Source organism: Mya arenaria, chromosome 9 (genome assembly GCF_026914265.1).
Source record: "Mya arenaria isolate MELC-2E11 chromosome 9, ASM2691426v1".
NCBI lineage: Eukaryota > Metazoa > Mollusca > Bivalvia > Myida > Myidae > Mya > Mya arenaria.
Genome location: NC_069130.1, coordinates 67,108,975 through 67,127,571, shown reverse-complemented (window position 1 = coordinate 67,127,571; position 18,597 = coordinate 67,108,975). Strand labels below are relative to the sequence as shown.

Sequence of the window (18,597 nt, the reverse complement as noted above, 5' to 3'; positions counted from 1 at the left end):
ATTGTTCTCTTTACAGAGAGTTAATAATTTTAAACCAAAGGCATTGTATTGCTTATCGGAGTTTTTACGCACAGGTAAACTGTTAACTAATGAATCGAATTCTGGCATGTTGACATAACGGTCCAAGTGTATTTCTGGGATATAGTCCAGCTGATCACCAGATTTAGAGCACCGGTCAAGATAACATTCCCACGGTCACTGTATTTACGAATATCAGAGGACAATTGTTCGAAAAAGTCGAACTGAAATAAAATTAGGTTCGGATTTCTATAAACTTTGGAATCATGCGGAGGTAGGTATATAGCAGACACAATAATAAGAATCTTTTAAGGAATAAGTAAATTCCTTTTTTAACTTAAACCATACATATCCTTTATCATGATTCTCAATCAAGTGTATATGGTCTGACTAGCACTTTTTAAAATACACAATAATGCACCCGCTTGAACGTTGAGCTTTGCTATTAATGATTGGGCGCGGACAATTGAAATATTCATATCCATCAATGTTAGTATTGGATGTTTTACTATTATGACTCAGTTACAAACAAAATATCAAAATCAGATACAAAGTTTAAAAAATCAGGATCATCAAGTTTAGAGCGAATACCTTGACAATCCATACGTGAAAGGTTAACAATGATTATCACTATTGATTTGGTGGATATCTTAATTCAGGAACTATGCATATTAATGAGGTAAACAACAATATTTCAGTATGAAAAACTAATTTTGAATATTATTTCGTAGAGTAAACTACTAAACAAGTTTATAAAAAATGTTTTTCATTGTAATTCTGAAAGTTGTTCAATACTGAGTGCAGTCTCAATCATCTAGACGCTCAAATATGATCCGAGTTTTACTTTTCATTGATATTGTAGTACACATGTATGTACAAAAATGAAAATAAAAGGACCAATTAAAACATGAAAATCATTTGTTTTCTTTTTATTGATTTTTCTGTTAAAGTTTTCAGGCTGTCTTATTGAAATATTGAAATGGCCAAAATTACGACCAACGCACAAAGTACATGAACGATTTATGTATACACGAACTTGTCTTTCCCGAAAACCAATTCAAGCTATCCGAGTAATCGAGTACCCGAGTACTCGATTGTAGATTGTCCGAGTACTCGAGTACCAATTTTACTACTCGTTGCCATCCCTAATTTTAACAAATTAGTAACTCTGTCAAATCAAGGATGGTCAGTTTTGTCATTTATTGGTCTTTGTCACTCAAATTCAGCCACTCAGAGAGATGGGAAAGATTGCAGAGCTGAGGTAATAATGATGCATATTTATCATAGAGAATAACTCATGGACATGCTACTTGTTTAAGCTTCTTTGTGACATAAACCTTATTGTAAATTATTGAGAACTCTTCATAAACTTTGACATAAATTTTGTAAAATGACACTATTTTAATTTGAAAAAAAACATGCTTTTCATTTGACATTTTGTTCCGAGCTGTGAAGTTGAATTGATTCTTAAATTCATTCTGATAAGTAAATAACTGTGTATAGACGTGTATCAAACCTATATATTTATATATATATAGGCTTGGTGTAATTTGACAATATTCTTCAGAATTTGACGGTGGTTGTATCATGTAGCAGTCATACTATGAAGTGTCTCACATATTATCTCTCTAAATTCTGCAATATTGTAGTACAGTTTAGCGCAAAGAAGATTAATCTTCTGGCATTCAGAAGTAACTGTACTTCCAAATACAGCATGATCAGCTCCTGCATTTTTGAGTGATTATAGAGTGAATATGTTTCCTTATTAAATGTTGTCTTTTTATAATTAAACTTTAACATGTTATGAATGGTTACAAATACATGTATGCACTTTTTGAATCCAAATATATGCACTTTTTGATTCCAATAATTAAAAACTTATGTATTTTAAATTTGGTTTGAAACAAAAATGTTGTCCTGTTGTTTGTTTCTTAACAATGAGTAGTATGTACTCGTGTTTATAGTTACCATGTCAATTTAGAAAATGAGTCAATTTTTTAAACAGTTACCATGGTAGCCAGAGTCTAGTGTTGTAGGGAAAGCATCATTGTTTTCTCGATATCTTTGTTTTTTCAATGTGATACTTTTTGAACATGTTGTCTTAAGACAATAAAATGTTTCTGTTATTTTTTATTCATTTGGTCATACTGTGTATACATTTATGTTTATGATTTAATCTGATGATTTGCCGACAATGTCATACTTATATTAAAGTGTTTATAATTGCTTGATGGTGATAAGTTCACCTTTTTAACAATTGTCAGGCAATTTAATGCAAGATATACTTACATAATTTTTTTATCGTGAAATATTCTGCTTAAAAAATAGTTTTAGCTCTGATATTTAGAAATGTGTATTAAATTTATAGAAAATACACAAAATGTGTTGTTTTACATTATTTATTTCATTTAAATTTAGAGGTTTTGAATTTGACCTATTTTGGCAGAAAGATTTATAAAAATGTAAAATTAAAAGGGCCATAATTACGTAAAATAAAATATGGATTTTTAAAAGATATGCATATTTGAGTTTGTTATGATATAAACTTTAAAATGATAAATCATTTGACTATACCACATGAAATTATTGATTTAAGTTGTTATTGCTATCATCAGGTTATATAGTGAATAACATTTGGTATTGTTTTCCTGTACTTTGAACTAACGATGTAGAATGTCTTAAATGCAACAAACAGTTAACTTATCACAATGTGTTATTTGTGACTTTCTATAAATGCATTAATATAACCATGCTTAAGAATCTGTTAAATCAATTTCGTAATGGTTGAACTTTCAGACAGCCTAAAACGAATGTCTATTTGTTACAATAATACTTTAATAAAGTTCAAAAGACTAGAACGTAAGTTTATATACATATTTCCTTTTTCAGATATTTTGATTAACATGGGTTTTGAGTCATTGTTAGGGCTTTTAGTGTTAATTTGTTACTTGTAACACATTGCGTTTCAACCAAAACATAATGATGGAAAGAAGCACTAAATTGCAAAGCGGAATACGTGGAAAAATCACAAAAAGATGTAATTAAGAAGCAAAAAATCGATATCTTTTTTTTTATCGTATTTTCGTCAGTACCGATATTGAACACATTTGGAGTTACTTATTTGAAAAGACAGTGCCACACAATTTGATGAAACCTAACACATTTCTGTATTTAAATGCGAAACATATTGTAAATAGTCCCAACCATTGCACAGTAATGATAGAAAATTGGTTAATTGCCGTGTCTTGATCAAAACTAAAAAGTATCCCGTGCTTGATAAGATAACTAGCATACATAGTTTATAACAACTAAAGATTCAATGAAAGATATCTTTATCGAAACGTCGTTAAAGTTAATACAGGTATCCAAAGACTAAAGACTAAAAGTAAATACGTGTATTGTAAGTTTGATAGAACAGAACAGACAGTTTTTTCGACTGATACAAAAGTACATCGTCGTAATACACATAGTATATATATATATATATATATATATCTACTACAGATATTAAGGTGACCATATATATATTAATCTAGGCATTATGGGGACCGCTGGATTAAGGCGACAAAAATTGGTCTCCTTAATATTTTCAGTCCAGATTTGATGTATCAAATGTCAATAAAAATGTCCATTGACAGTAAGTTGATAAGCTTGAATGTTTATTTACGAGATCATTTCATTGTTTTAAATCTTATTATCTTTTAATATTAAAAAAAAATATTCTTAAACTTTTGTGTGTGTATATTTGTGTATCCATAAAAATAGCTATTAAGGCAACCAGGGAAAAAATAATAATTTTGGTCAAAAATAGCTATATACTAAGCATTTTTTATTTGTTTTACTTTATTTAAAGCCTATTGTATAATATCCCGAAGTTTCATTCCATAAAATACAGAAATAAGGAAATTCGATATTTCGTGTACCATCAACATCCAAATTTTCAAGTATACAGAAATTTAACTTTCCGGAATATAACGGAAATTTTCGGGTATCTCCGTGGTACCATCTCCGTGCAATTATGCAGTATGGCGTTCATCTCTTACGGAAAGAGAATGGTAACTTGGTAAGTGTTTAAAATACATATTCAACGTTTTTTCGTTTATTTTTATGACTTTTGTACAGTAGTATAAATCGTCCACCCTTTGGATGAAAAGCAAATGATTTATCCGGATTTTGTTCATCCGAAACTAAATCACTAGTATCAACATCCGGTGTAATTTTTGCTTGTATTTTGGAGAAACTCGATTGATTTCTAACAAACTTGGTTTACCACTACATCGTCGCTTATTATTATTTGGTATGTTCCAATCTAAAAAGGGATTTGCTCCCTTAACATCTCAGATTTTAATAAATAAAAGACGAAATGATACAAATGCCTTACATTTTGTTCGTCAATGTCATGTCATTAGTCATTCTCACCACCTTTAAATAGCAGAACAGAACGAACACTATCACCAATTCGTATTGTGGCTTTTTGCATGTGTCTTAAATTCTCATATTTGATAATAAATGCAACAATAAAATATTTCCCTTATTCTGCCACAGTTATGCACCAGTCAATTGTAACCATGGCCCCCAGGCAGGTCTTGTTTATACCAGGGATAGCAGGTGAAATGGGCCATGTTTTTACGTTCCAGGTGGACCGGCAGTGCTGAGTGAATGCGTGTTATTGTTTTTGCGCTGAAAACAGGGAATGGGCCTAACCTAGGATGTCCCCAGGGGCATTTGACGGGGATCTGGTCATTTCGTAACCTTACCATTTCGTAACTGCTGAATCTTGGTTATTTCGTAACCATTTTGTCAGTCAATTCGTAACCGTCAAGAAATCAATTGCTCATATGGTAACCACCATTTAACAAGGTGATAAATAGTACACTTAGCACCTCGTTAAGTGTATTGTTCGAACCTGGATGTATATGGCACAGCAACCAAGACACCAATTGGAAGACATTACTCAAATTCTCACTAGTAACAAGCCAATAATTTATGTTACTCAATAGTTATTAGATATATATATATCATGCTAAATTAGAAATGATTTGTCATTACGTCAAAATTCTTTCAGCAATCGTATAGTTTCAACTTGGAATAATTTGCCACATGAATTAGTGAACACCACATCTGTGAATGCCTTCAAGGCAGGTCTTGATAAACTTTGGAAAAACAAACGATTTGATACTTCTGAAGTATATTAAGTCATACCGAAGGCGGAGAACTTACAGACGAAGCAGTTTAAAGGGATTTACTAGCCTTTTAGGGCTAAAGAAGTTCCCTAGATGACAAAAGGTATACTACCAAAATATGTTAATTATTTTCTTACATTTTGCTTACTTGTAAACAATAATTTAAGACTGATCGCGATGTATTTTTGAGTAATATTACGTGTCAAAATAATTCTGTGTATTAGGAATTCGCGAATCACGTGTCATTTTGTTTTGACAGCCGGTACGTCATTAAATATTACACCTGTGATGTTATGTTAATACGATAATCGATAATGATGATTGCGCTGTGGATTGACTGTCGCGCGATAATCAAACGATAATCAAACTTGTGAAAAGAAAATTGATTAAAACATTTATTTGTTTGTTGCAGAAAATAAAGAACTATAGAAACGTTTTTTTAGTGATCATTTTGAAGGGTTGTTTTATCTTAAGACTTCTATGATTGAATCAAATTAGAGCGGTGCTTTAATTAAACTATCAAACATACTAAACAAGCATTAAATTACGAGAGTTGTTTTATTTCAAGACTTGGAAAAAAGATGGTTATAAAAACGCAGAAATGTTTAATTATGCTTATCACTTTTGCAAGTGCTTTAATCATGTCTCAACCTCCGTCTAAACGTCGGAGAATTGAACTGTCCCTAGAGGACAAAAGCCTTTAAAGGTTAACTCAGTTAATATATTGAGTAAACTTACTCTGTACATCGAATCCCCACTAAACCGGAATCCTCACTAAACCGGAAATTTTGCCCAGTCCGGACCTTGTCCGGTTTAGTGAGTTTCCAATGTATTAATTTCCAATAACAAGATACAAAATTAAACATATCGACACATTTTTAATACAATAAGCATATAAAAAGCGCATACTCTCATTCGGCAAACTCACTACATTTTACAATACTTCTATGCAATTTAAAAAAATGAAATTCTAAAGTTATATGGTCTATATATTTAAAAAATATTGGCTTAAGGTCACAATTCCTCTCAATGGTAGAACATCTATGAATTAAAAAATTATTACATTTAATATTCAGCCTACTTATAATATTTCCTTCGCAACATAAAAAAATAGCTAGTGTGAATGTTTCTATTTGTCATAGTTTCAGAGTTTATTGGCAAATCGCACTACACTATTAGGAATAAAGAAGGAATACATCTACTAGATTTAACTTTGTTTATGTTGTTATTTTTATGTTTTATACTTACAGTAAACTTATTTTGTAAATTCAAATGGTATTAAATTAATTCCTCATAATTATAGGAGTCAACGGTTAAGATATGACCATTCGATTTCTTAACGGTTACGAATTGACTAACACAATGGTTACGAAATGACCAACAGTGAGCGGTTACGAAATGACCATAATTCATTTGACAGGGCTTTTACCAGCTGTTTGTCTGTGCAGAGCGGGAATTTTACCTGGGATTGGCTGGACCGAAAGTCAAAGTCCCCGCTATAAGCAGGACCTTGGGGGCCCATGCTGCAATTGACTGTTGCATTATTTGGATTTTTTCTTAACTTTACGCCACGCCCCCCTACAGTATTTTATAGTCAAGTTTAGTAACATTTATTTACAGAAATTGGATAACTTAACAAGTAAAGAAAACTGTACTGAGCTTTTGAACAAACCTACATACTTATAAATCAAAATTGATATTTTAGGGTCTACACTGAATAAACCCAAAATGTTAGTTTTGAATTGCTAAATTCGAACAGTATTTAGTCTATCCACACAAAATTTACAGGATCATCAGATAACAAATTTTCTAAAAATTCTCTGTTTGCCAAATAGGGAAGACAGGTTTAAGTGGGGTTAAAAGGTTGCTATCAAAGTGTGACCAAAAAAAAACTGTTCAAAATTGTGAGTATTCATTTATCTTTCGTTCAGTAAAGAGCATGCAATGGCATAGTGGTTGGATTAGATAATCTGACAGCGGTGCTGGACGTCAGGAGTTCAAATATTGTTGTGAGTTCAATGTACCAAAAGAATACCTTTGGAATACACAATTATCTATAAAAATGGCAGAGCAAATTGCCCATATTGTAGTAATGTCTTAGATCCAGCTTGGATAACTTGGACACAGTAAACGGTTCACACCAAGGGAAATTCTCAGATAAAACAGCGCTTATGAACTTGAACATTACATTTTTCATTGAGACAAAGAAAAAACATTATTGCTGATCTTCTGAAAACAAATCTTGGATTTAAACTAATCACCAACAAAAATATATGCATTTTAATCACACAATGTAAACAACTGCGCCACAGATCTTATCTGTATGTTTAGGGTTTTTAAAATTTAGCATTTAAATATAGATTAGCATACTGGTAGGTCTGGTTGGTCTGTTGCTTTAGATGCTAAGTAAACATAATGTCAGTGATTTCATCACTATTTCTATTTAAATATCAGTTTTCTTCTTCAGAGCTTCTCACATTTGCACCATTTTTTACCATTTGAATCATAAAAAGATAACAAACAAACACGGATGGAACATTTGAAAATACAATTCAGTTGGTTTCTATTTTCTTGCTCATTTTTGCTTGAAATTATTCTGCTTGAATGTGATTTTTGTTGCTTAAATTTGAACTTAACTCTTTGTGAATATTTAAGGAATGTAAGGGGTCAGATTTCAGATTGCTCATTATTGCTGGAACACTAAATACTTTATTTGATTGTGTACACTGCACTTTCTTGTTAAGCATTCATCCAAATCATTTGGGTAAATATTGGCAGAAAAACTGCTTTTAGATTTATACTGGTCATCAAAACCGGCACTGACAAAACATAAGATGTGTTTAATTAATGTGCGGGAAAGAGGTTTAAAGGTGTCCGCCCACAACGAAATACTTGCGGGTCACAGTACCCCTTCAAGTAGTTCTTGAAAAAAAATTATTCTGTCAGGTAGCGTTTGATTATGTGTACATTGTATCCTTGTATGTATTTTCAAGTGTACACATGATTTATATAAGGTTTGTACAATTTTAGTTTTATTTAAATTTTAAAATTTTGACATTTTTTTTAAGATTTGCCTGCCCCTGTCTAAACACTTTAATTCTTGGTCTTTGGACTATTGTCTGCAACTTCAAAACACACTTTTTTGAACAGGACACATTTTTCTGATATTTTATCCAGTTTGATTGCAATATAAGTTGTATTTATCAATCAAGTAAAAAATGACATTTATATTTCCATAATAACCTGGTAGTTATTTGTTAATTTGTTTTAATTCATGGATAGGTTTATTGCGAGTGTCATGGAAAGCTGGAACTTTTCAGTACACAACATGCAAACTGAGAATGAACTGTGTGTGCCGGCTTTGTGAACAAAAACGCAAGGCGGCTATGGTAAGTTGCGTCAAGATATCCTTGGGACCCACCCCCCCTGGACACGCAATACAATTCGTGTTTCGCTGATCTGTTGGCTGGGATCAGATCATCCATTTGGGGATTTAGATATGTTACCCCAGCCAACAGGCTGCATGTTTAATTTTACTCAATACTAAGCTTTGTTTTAGTGCGAACATCAACATGTTTATCTAATTGCAGTTGCTGCTTGGGACAATAAAGTTAAGTCAGCAACCGTCTACCAGACTGCAAGATTCATCTCTTCCAAAGGATGTCGTACCTTTCCAGGTGGGTGTGCATTGATTGATTGATTGATCGATTGATTGATTGTGAGTTTGTGTAAATGAATAACTGTGAAACCATAACCAAATGTTGGGCTGTAAAGGTGTGTATGTGCATGTTTCACATATTCTCCGTCCTGGTTGGCATACTGGATACTCAGACACTCTGCCATGAATGTTAGAGAGTTTAAAGCTATTTCTTATTTTCCTGTGTAACTATATTGATGTTAGATTAAATTTACGCCGCCGTGTTACTGAGTAACAATTTGAAATTGGGCCAAAATCATCAAGCTAGAGCTTTGCATAATCTTTTTCAAACTTCTGCGAGATTTCTGCCCTTGACAATATTTGCTCGCAGCCCCCCTCAAAGTTGCACTTCGTTCAGTATTTCAAAGCTTACGGATACACTTTTTTGTTAATTTGAGATCTTAATGTGGCTACTTCTAACTAAATAGATGCTCAAAGTAACTAGATGCTCTGGGTGTTCACTGGGTGACAAAGGCTACCCAGTATTGGTTGTTTCTTTTTTCTGAAAAGATGTTTCTAGTGAATTGCCCAGTTGCAGTGGTTTTGACGCCACAGAACCAGCATAGCTCCATGACAGATATATATGTTTTCGTCAATGATGTCAGTACTGCTGTATTGGAGGCCTCACAATTTCTGTGTGGAAATGTCATCTGATACACTCATAACGGCGTATTTCTAGCATAGCTTTCATAAGTGCATGGCCATTCTCTGTCATTTTCAGATACACTGTGTTTTGTGTGGATAAGAAATGCAGAGTGGTACCACCAATCACCTAAGCCACCATTCCCCTAACAGACAATAGGCTCATGGGGACAGTTCCTGCAATTTACAGAAAAGCTCTCAATTGTAGCCCTACGAACATCAGGTAAGCGATAAATCTGGACTTCAAGATATCTCTGTACTCACTGTAAGTTTATACTTCATTTGAACAAAACATAGGGCCGAATTCAGAACAATCACTCTCACTCACACTCAATGAGTTAATCCTCTGTAATCACATAACGGTCGAGATATTTTCGAGTGAAAGGTATATCTGTATTCACAGGTGTGAGTGAGACTCAAGTGTTTTGCGTGAGTGGGACATTTGTGAGTGCTCGGCTAGGCCACTTGAACCGCCCTTGAGGATTGGTTGTGAATAGGAATTGAATGAGTGTATGTGAAAAAAGTACATGGCAAGTAGAAAAGATGAAATATATCAAATATTTGGAACAAATAAGGGACATGCTCGTTCCCAGACAATATTTAAGAGAATGGGATAATCCATTGAAGTACATGTTCATTCAATAACGTGGCCATCTATAAACAAAACAAATTCAAAAGGATGCGCCTATCATATATTTGTTTTGTTTCGCAATGATCTTGAACCCCCAGCAATGTTGATGTTTGCAATTCATCAATGGCTGCAAAGACAGGCAGCTAAAGGTACGTGAAGTTAGCATCCTAGCGGCATGAAGTTAGCGGCCTAGTGGCGTGAGATTGGCGGACTAGCGGCCTAAATTTGTTATCTATTTCAAGGTTCAATGGTTTAAATGGGAAATATGATAAATCAATGTTTTTAGTCGTACATTAGCGGCCTTAAATTGTTTTCTACTTCAGAGCATTTTTATATGAGTTTTCTTCTAAATCAATGCTAAAATAATTGTTTTCCTATGCAAAATACATCACGCTTGAGCGGTCTTGCGGCGTGAACTTGGCGGCCTGGTGGCCTGGCGGCCTAAAAATCCCCAAAACTCAATCCAGAAGCCCAGGAAAAGGGGGAAATGCTGATATTGGCTAAAGGATGTTGATTTATGAAAAGGACATTTAATTTATCATTGTTTTAGAAAAGAACGCATATAAAATGCTTTGGAATAGGAAACAATTTTAGGCCGCTAGTCACATGAGGCGGCTAGGCCGCCAGGCTGCTAACTTGACGCCGCTAGGGCCATTTCATAGCGTGGTAAGGGAATTGATATGTATTTTCCAGCCTACATTCAGCTGGATTATTATTACTATTATTATTATTATTATTATTATTATTATCATTTTCATTATCATCTGACATCATCAGCAGCACCACCACCAGCAGCAGCACCACCAACACCACCAAATCATCATCAACATCATCATTATTATTATTATTATTATTATTATTATTATTATTATTATTATTATTATCGTCATTTTCATCCATTTTCCCCTACATTTCTTGAGTTGTTTTTCACTCCGAGGTGTTATTTCCCCATAAGAAGTAGATTCATTCGCTAATTCTATCCATCTGCTATTTTTTCAACTTCCATTTTTCAACTTCCATATATTATTTTCAAACGCCCAAGACCGCTTTATGTAGAATACAAAAGCAAGATTATATATGAATACATATTTAAATTACGTGATACAATGGAAAACGGCTACATATTTAAAACAGCAACAACAACGACAACAAAAAACATGCATTTAAACGTATTTTGCAACAGTTATTTACAACCCAAAACGTTTATTTTTATTAACCAATTGTTAAATGTAAATTTCAGTTTCAGAATAACACTTATTATCATTTGTTTGTTGCTATAACTAACAATAAGGTACTCAAATCTCAAATAAACATATGTTTACAATGTATAATGTAAACATCACCATAGTCAAACAGATAATCCGATATGATCATGTAAACATACGTGTATAATTATATACTGTATTGCTCACTTGATGAAGTGGAGTGTTAGCGAGGCGTGTGAATACGAACAGATCACTTGAGTGTCACTCCCCATATTCCACTCAAGTGATCATTTGAGTGTCCCTTACGGGAATGTGGTTGGAGTGTGAGTGGGAGTGGATGTTCTGATTTCGGCCCTTACAATTTCAGCATCAAAATCCAGGTTAAGATCCCAGACCGAACTTTGTCTCCTTCATTAAACTTAATTTCAGATGTTCTATAAGCCACATACATGTTCACTACTTATGACGGATAAGAACTTTCGCAAATTGATTATAAATGCGTTTTCCCAGATTTACACCCTCCTCTTGCAGATACTGCCAATGGTGAAGCTTGGGTGCACCGGGCCGGTTTTCCAGCCGTGTGGAATCAACATCTCCAGCTGAACTGGGGCCGGGAATTATATAAGACTCCTTAGCAGCATGGTGAGCTTTTGCGTATTTATTTCCAGGCTCATATACCCGGCCAGGCTTCTGCGTTTAAGCTTTCCTTTCGTCATTTTTTTAAATAACGTATCTCAAGTCTTTCAATGAAATCACAACTGTGACACCTTTGGAGACTAGATTTAAATTAAGGAACCATTATGTGTAGAAAGCCTTTTGGGTGATTTAAAATCAAATTAGTAAACAGGATTCTCATGGTTCATGGTTTATAATTGGCCTTGTGGACCTTTCATTCTTTACTTTGGTAACAGCCGCTTAAGTATGTAAGAAGGGGGGGGGGGGTACAGATGTGATAGTAAACAGTGTTTAATATGGTATATTTGTTTTTATTTTATCACCATTTTGAAGGTAATGATTGTGTTAAATCAGGGATAAGTAACAAGTTTAACACAAACACTGTAACATGTTTTTTATTTCAAATAAATCTATAAATTATCTCTGGAGAATTTAGTCTGATCTCCATTTCTCAGAAAATGTAGCTGTCAAAGTGCCTATTCCATCAATGAGTATCACTGTCTTTAAATTGCTGTTGCGGTACAGTTTAAATAGCAAAAGTTTTATGGCCCTGCTTGTTTGCAACTCCTCATTCATTTTTGTACAGCGAGAAAAGTAAGGGAATTCTAGAGATTTACTAGAATTATGGATTGTTTTTCTTGAGTTACACAGTACATAAGGAGGAATAAGTGTGTACACAACTCCTCATTTTATTCCTGTTTATTATTTATATATGTAACATAGATGTGTACAAGACTTAGAAACATGACATAAAAGAGCTCACTTTGATAAATTTTCTCAGAGAAAGATATCTTTACTGTTAAAGTAAGAACTTTTACTGCATAGTAAGTAATGTCTTCTGCTCATCTTTATGACATCATTACATGGAATGGAAACTTCCCAAGATACATTTCCACATGGCGCAGCTCATTTATATATATTGCTGATGGATTGTTTAGAAAGGGACAGTTTTAATAGGACAAAATGTTTTAATCGCCATTTTACAGAGTGCCAGCCAGTCATTGCTGTTCTTTTCATTGCTGAGGAGGACAGTCCTGCCAACATAACAGTTTGTTCAATAACAGGTAAAAAACTGGTCTCACTTTACATTTTCAACCACTGCCAGATAATATAATCTTATATAATGATAACTCCTTCTTCACAACTGGTGTTAAATATATAATGATTAAACTAACAATAAAATGGAAATTATGCTCTTTAAACTCAGAACCATTATTGACTGTCTGATGCTACTGGTAAATGAACTGGTCTTGATGTCCTTTTCTTGAGATAATAACTATTTGCATATTACCCCGGTACTACTATTGTACATTCAATAGAAAATCGTCTTGTTTGTATCGTTAAATGGCTTTATAATGTTCCCCACTTCCTGATTCTTGAAAATTATGTGAACAAATGACAATCCTACTACCATTTAAAGTTTGATTAAATTTCGGACAAATGTGTGTGTTTAAATTTGCCTTCTGCTTAAAGTAAGGGTATATATACTGGGCAAGAAGTGCTGAATTTCATCGTGAATGACAGTGATTATCCAAAGTTTGAATTTGGTTCGGACATGTTTGACGGGAATTTAAAGACATTTTTTTGTCATCATTTTCGCATACATTGTTTCATTCCAAGATAAAAAATATAACCTTTTTCAAAATGTTCAATCTGTGAGAGTGCAGCTTTAATAGACCAGTAAAGACTTGTCGATGTGAAACTAAACTCTCAATCAAACTTTGGTAAAAGATCAAATGCGGGGCTCCGTGTGCGGCATAGACTGTGTTAATATTTATTTAATATGATGAAGAGCTAGTTAAGTTATTTTTGTTAAAAGTCTTCATTTGAAGCAAAATATGTTGCAATACCCTGTATGAATTTTCTTCACTGGATATTGATTCATAAAAAAACATTGCTCCAGGGTGCGGAGCTATTTTTTGCTATATGTCTATATGGAAAAAATCTTCTCCTCAGAAGTCAACTTTGTTCCCCAATGTGCAAGGCACAATCGGTGAAAATAATTTCAATAAAAGTCACTGATTATTATTATTGTTATTATTATTAATAAACTTTTACTATTTCAGGAGACAAACAGAAACACAGAGGTGCTATACATTCTGATTGAAAAACAAAAGCTTCTCCCATCATTTTGGCGTGGCTCAGATCAAGAGGAGAATTTTAAGAAAGGTAATAACTGAGCAACTAAGAACATGCAAGTTGCACTGGTTAGAGTGTAAGACCCATCTCCCTTCATAAGAATTGATAATCATCACTGTATTAAATCAAGAAATTGAAACGTAAGTGTCTTGTCTTTTGCAGTGTTTTTGAAATATAATATAATTTAAAAAAAACTAAATTATTTAATATGATTGTGAATGTGTGATGTTTTCTTCTGATCATTCACTCTCAAAAACCAGATACTAAAAACATATTTGTAGATTTTTTTGTTTTACTTGTAAATATAGTTTTAAGGTTGTATTTTAGGCAAAGCCTTTTATTCTGCTCAATACAAACTTAAATATTGTAAGAGTTATGGCCCTTTGTAATTTTTAAACAAATACATTTTTTTCATGTTTTTGTAAGCCCATTATTAAGGGACTTTTAATATTTTCACCAGCTGCATTATAAAGTCAGACCAAAAGTGTTCAGTAAGTGTCCAAACAATAAGTTAGAACAAATATTGTTGTAGAATGTTTTGTGAAGACATACAATTGGATTACTTTTGTGTCAATAGGATTAAGGTTTCTGCACATAAAAATTATTTAGAATTGCATTTGGGTCAGTCGGTTCACGTTCAATATTACTTGCAGTATAAGTGGAAGCAGTGACTTAAAATTAATTACCAAACAGTTTCTGCTCAATTGCTTTGAGTTAACATACAAGTTATGAAACTTGGAATACTAGTTCTTGGTGGCATAAATGAAAGACCTTGTTTTGTCACATTGACTTGTTAGCAAGCACTAACTTCCTCTAAATTCTCTTCAGGTGATGATTGGGCACACACAAGAAGACATAGATCACAGGTGTCTAGCCATATGAGTAGATAGGAGTGTCACACTCTGCCAAACTTACTTCATCAGACGAGCAGAAAGCTTCTCAAGATCCCGCACTGCACACTAAGACATAGTCTTTGACTACAACAAGGTGATGAAAGTACAGAGAGGTCCAATTGAAATCAATTCTGTGCTGCGTCATTTCTTCATTCTGGAAGTCGATGGACGTGATTTATCATGGCATAAAGTGTGCAGTTTGCCGACTATCAGCAGTCTTGTTCACCAGCTGTGCAACTTGAGCTGGTAGCTTTATTGCTTGAAGCCACTGCACAAGAGGGGGAAGGTGCAGGCTCATCAAAAAGTCTCAAAAGTTGAAACTAGGAAAAGAAGTTTATCAAGAGTGTGAATCTATTTTGAAAACAATCGTTACAATGATTTGGTTTCCTTTGAAACTTGATACATACTATGAATTGAGATGCTTAAATAAAAAACCGCTATTCAAATATCAGGAAACTGCCTTTTTCATACTAAAGGGTAAATGATGTCGCCATTTCCTGTATGTATTTAAATAAGATATGTCTCCACAATTAATATTTTTAGGGAATTTTTCTCAACCTAATGAATGAGATTAAATTGTACAGCGTTATATGAGCTTAATATGTGTTTTCTCATTCTTTAAAATTGGTGAAAAATTGTCAGAAGATAATTAGACCAGTATCCATTACTGCAATCATACAATCAAATATACAGGGACAAGCCCACTGGGCATATAATATAATTAAACCCTGTTTAGGGGCACGAGGCAAACAGAGTTACTTTCAAACGTTAAAGCTGCACTCTCACACTTTAGATGTTTTGACAACCTTTTTCATTTTATGTCTTGGATTGGAACCATCCAATTTTTGCGAAAAATTAAATCCCAGATTTTTCTATTTAAGTTAAAACATTGATGTTTTTCATGCACTTTTCTTAAACCGTTAGTAACATTAATTTTCGAACGGAAATATGAAATCTGCGATCTGATCTTTTGTCAGCAATCTTTTATCATTGGTTTGCAGATAATTACGCAAAAACTTGCTCATTCCAAGACAAAAAAAGTTGTGGAAACGGTATATCTGTGAGAGTGCAGCTCTAAATGTTTAATTGCTTGATTTTACTACTGTATTAGAAATTACAGGGATTGGGGTATATTTTTAGTGTTTTTATTGCTTGTTTTTGATTCATACAGTCATACTTTATTCTTCAGGGCACAACTTACAAATAGACAAAACTGGAAAATGGTCATATCAAAAGGTCAAAGATAATGCAAGTTGAACAATCATATTGTTCATGGCTTGTATTTTTGGTATATTTTGTTGCATATGCTATAGAAAAGTTGAAAGTTAAAAATAAATTCATAGTTGAAATGATGGCTTTGAATGGTATTGTCAGATGAGAAACGGCACTATTAAGAAATAGGTATAATGGTACTTTATTTATTTTAATCAATTTTAGATATTATGAAAATTATTATCTTATTTAGTACATGAGACCTTTTAAACAGTTATTGACAATATAACAATGTGTATATGAAGCTTTAGATCAACACTTAAAGCTGCACTCTTACAGATTGTCAGTTTAGACACAAAATTGTCTCAAAATCGGCTGATTTGGTTATCATTCCTTTAATTCAGTCATATTAGATTATTCACAATAGAACCAATCAAAAATGTTTGGTAAAACTGCCGAAAAGTTCATTTACATTAAATTGTTCGTAATGCTTTTAGTCATTGTTCGTAATGCTTTTAGTCATAAAACATCATTTTTTTAAACATAAATATGATGAACTGCAATCTGATCTTTTTTCAGCAGTCTTATATCACTTAAAATTGGGTCTAGACATTTCTGCAAAAAATACTCCATTAATAGACGATCAATAAAAGAGTACCGGTAGTCAAAACGATCAATCGGTGAGATTGCAGCTTTAAATACACCTTTTAAGACCGCTGTAAAATTCCAATGGTTTGCCTAAATCTTTAAAGCTAGCATACTGTTTAATTGACAACCATACTTATTGTTTAAAAGTGTCATGATATCTTTGTACAATGTTTTTATATAATTCATTAAAGAAGTCAAAACAAATTTGTTTATCTTGTAATTTGTTATCTATTATTTAAATGACTCAGACAAAAATGGGAACGTCAGTGCTAGTTCTTTTACTATTAACATCCCATGAAGTTTCTATTGGTGTAGCAGCAAGGAGGTGTTACATTAAGGATGCATCATTTAAACCAAATTATACATTCATATGCACATCATACAGGCGTGTAGCCGCCTATACGTGAATACGCCACTGAATCCACATGATTCTGACAAAAAAATCAACCAAAGTTGCAGTATGCGAACTTGACTACATGAATCTAAAATAGGTTATTTTCCAGTACTAAATAATGCACATCGGAACGTCCAGAATGCACTAGATTGCACCATGGTTTTCAAAATTTTCTGAGGGGGCACGCCCCTGAACCCCCCAGCACATTTATGAATTCACATGAATAGAGGGGTAGCTACGCCCCTGACATAATTGAAACCACAGTGTGGCTAAACAACACTTGTATGTTTATCATACGCAGTGATCTCCCATGGAAATGCAATCGTCAAAGAATCTGAAGGGGCTGTTTATATGGACTAGATTTGAAATGCACCAAGTGTTTAAAAAGTTGATTTCAGTCACGAAGAGAATCAACCATACCCCACACTTGTTGGAGTAAGATGAAATGTCCACTTTCCGCGAGAAAGAAAGTACATTGAAAATGTTCATTTGATTCAATTGACTTTATCTTTTTATAAATATGTTGCAATACATAAAATACGTTATTTGTTATAATTGTTTACCCATGTTGAATTTTATTTGGCAAATTTATAAGAGATTTATATATTAAGAAACTCAGCCGCTAAAGAGGATATGATTATGACATACTTTTTTTTTTATATCTTTCGAACATGAGTTTTTGAGTGAATATAAGCGAATGTTTTGAAAATGCATCTTTTACTTGGATTTTATAGATTGTTATTACGAAATAAAGTATGGCGAATCAAACGAAGTGTTAAAGCCAAGCTATTGATGGCTGAAACCCTTCAATAAATGTTGATATGTGCTAAAATATAGTCTTTGAAGTCCAAAATTTTGAAATGCGTTACTAACCCGATTCAACAAAAGGCTGTTGCACAATCAGTTGATTGACATAATCACGTGATAAATCAATAACTTCCATTAAGGTTAAAATATTCAACACCTTAGTATGAGTCCCTGTGGGCGAGTGGATAAGCGTTCCGTTTTTTATTCTATGTGTTATCTGCACCCCCATGTGCTTGCTCCCAACTTGAACAAGATTAATTTTTAATACTTTACTGTAAAATGCAATTGAAGTATAAAAGAAAATCAACCTGGTTACTATTATTTCTGCAATTTCAGTACCAAGGAGTAAAATAAATATACATGTAAGTGTTTTCAGATGCATTACGAGGAAAAATATGTTTGGTGCCAAAACATGAGAGAGTCTTTTTAAACGGAAAAGTTTTGGCAGTTACT

At 33.2% G+C, this 18,597-nt stretch overlaps 1 long non-coding RNA gene across 3 annotated transcripts; it reads left to right on the top strand.

Moving 5' to 3' along the window:
• The first annotated feature begins 3,828 nt into the window (after positions 1-3,828).
• Positions 3,829-17,301, top strand: LOC128203647 (uncharacterized). Of its 3 annotated transcripts, none has more exons than XR_008255998.1 (7): positions 3,829-4,081; positions 8,792-8,878; positions 9,620-9,763; positions 11,908-12,018; positions 13,038-13,115; positions 14,118-14,220; positions 15,019-17,301. It is a non-coding gene; the product is annotated as an uncharacterized LOC128203647 (long non-coding RNA). The 3 variants fall into 3 exon arrangements; XR_008255997.1 differs by having other exon boundaries at positions 3,829-4,315; XR_008255999.1 differs by lacking the exon at positions 3,829-4,081 and adding an exon at positions 8,553-8,590.
• Positions 17,302-18,597: the final 1,296 nt, after the last annotated feature.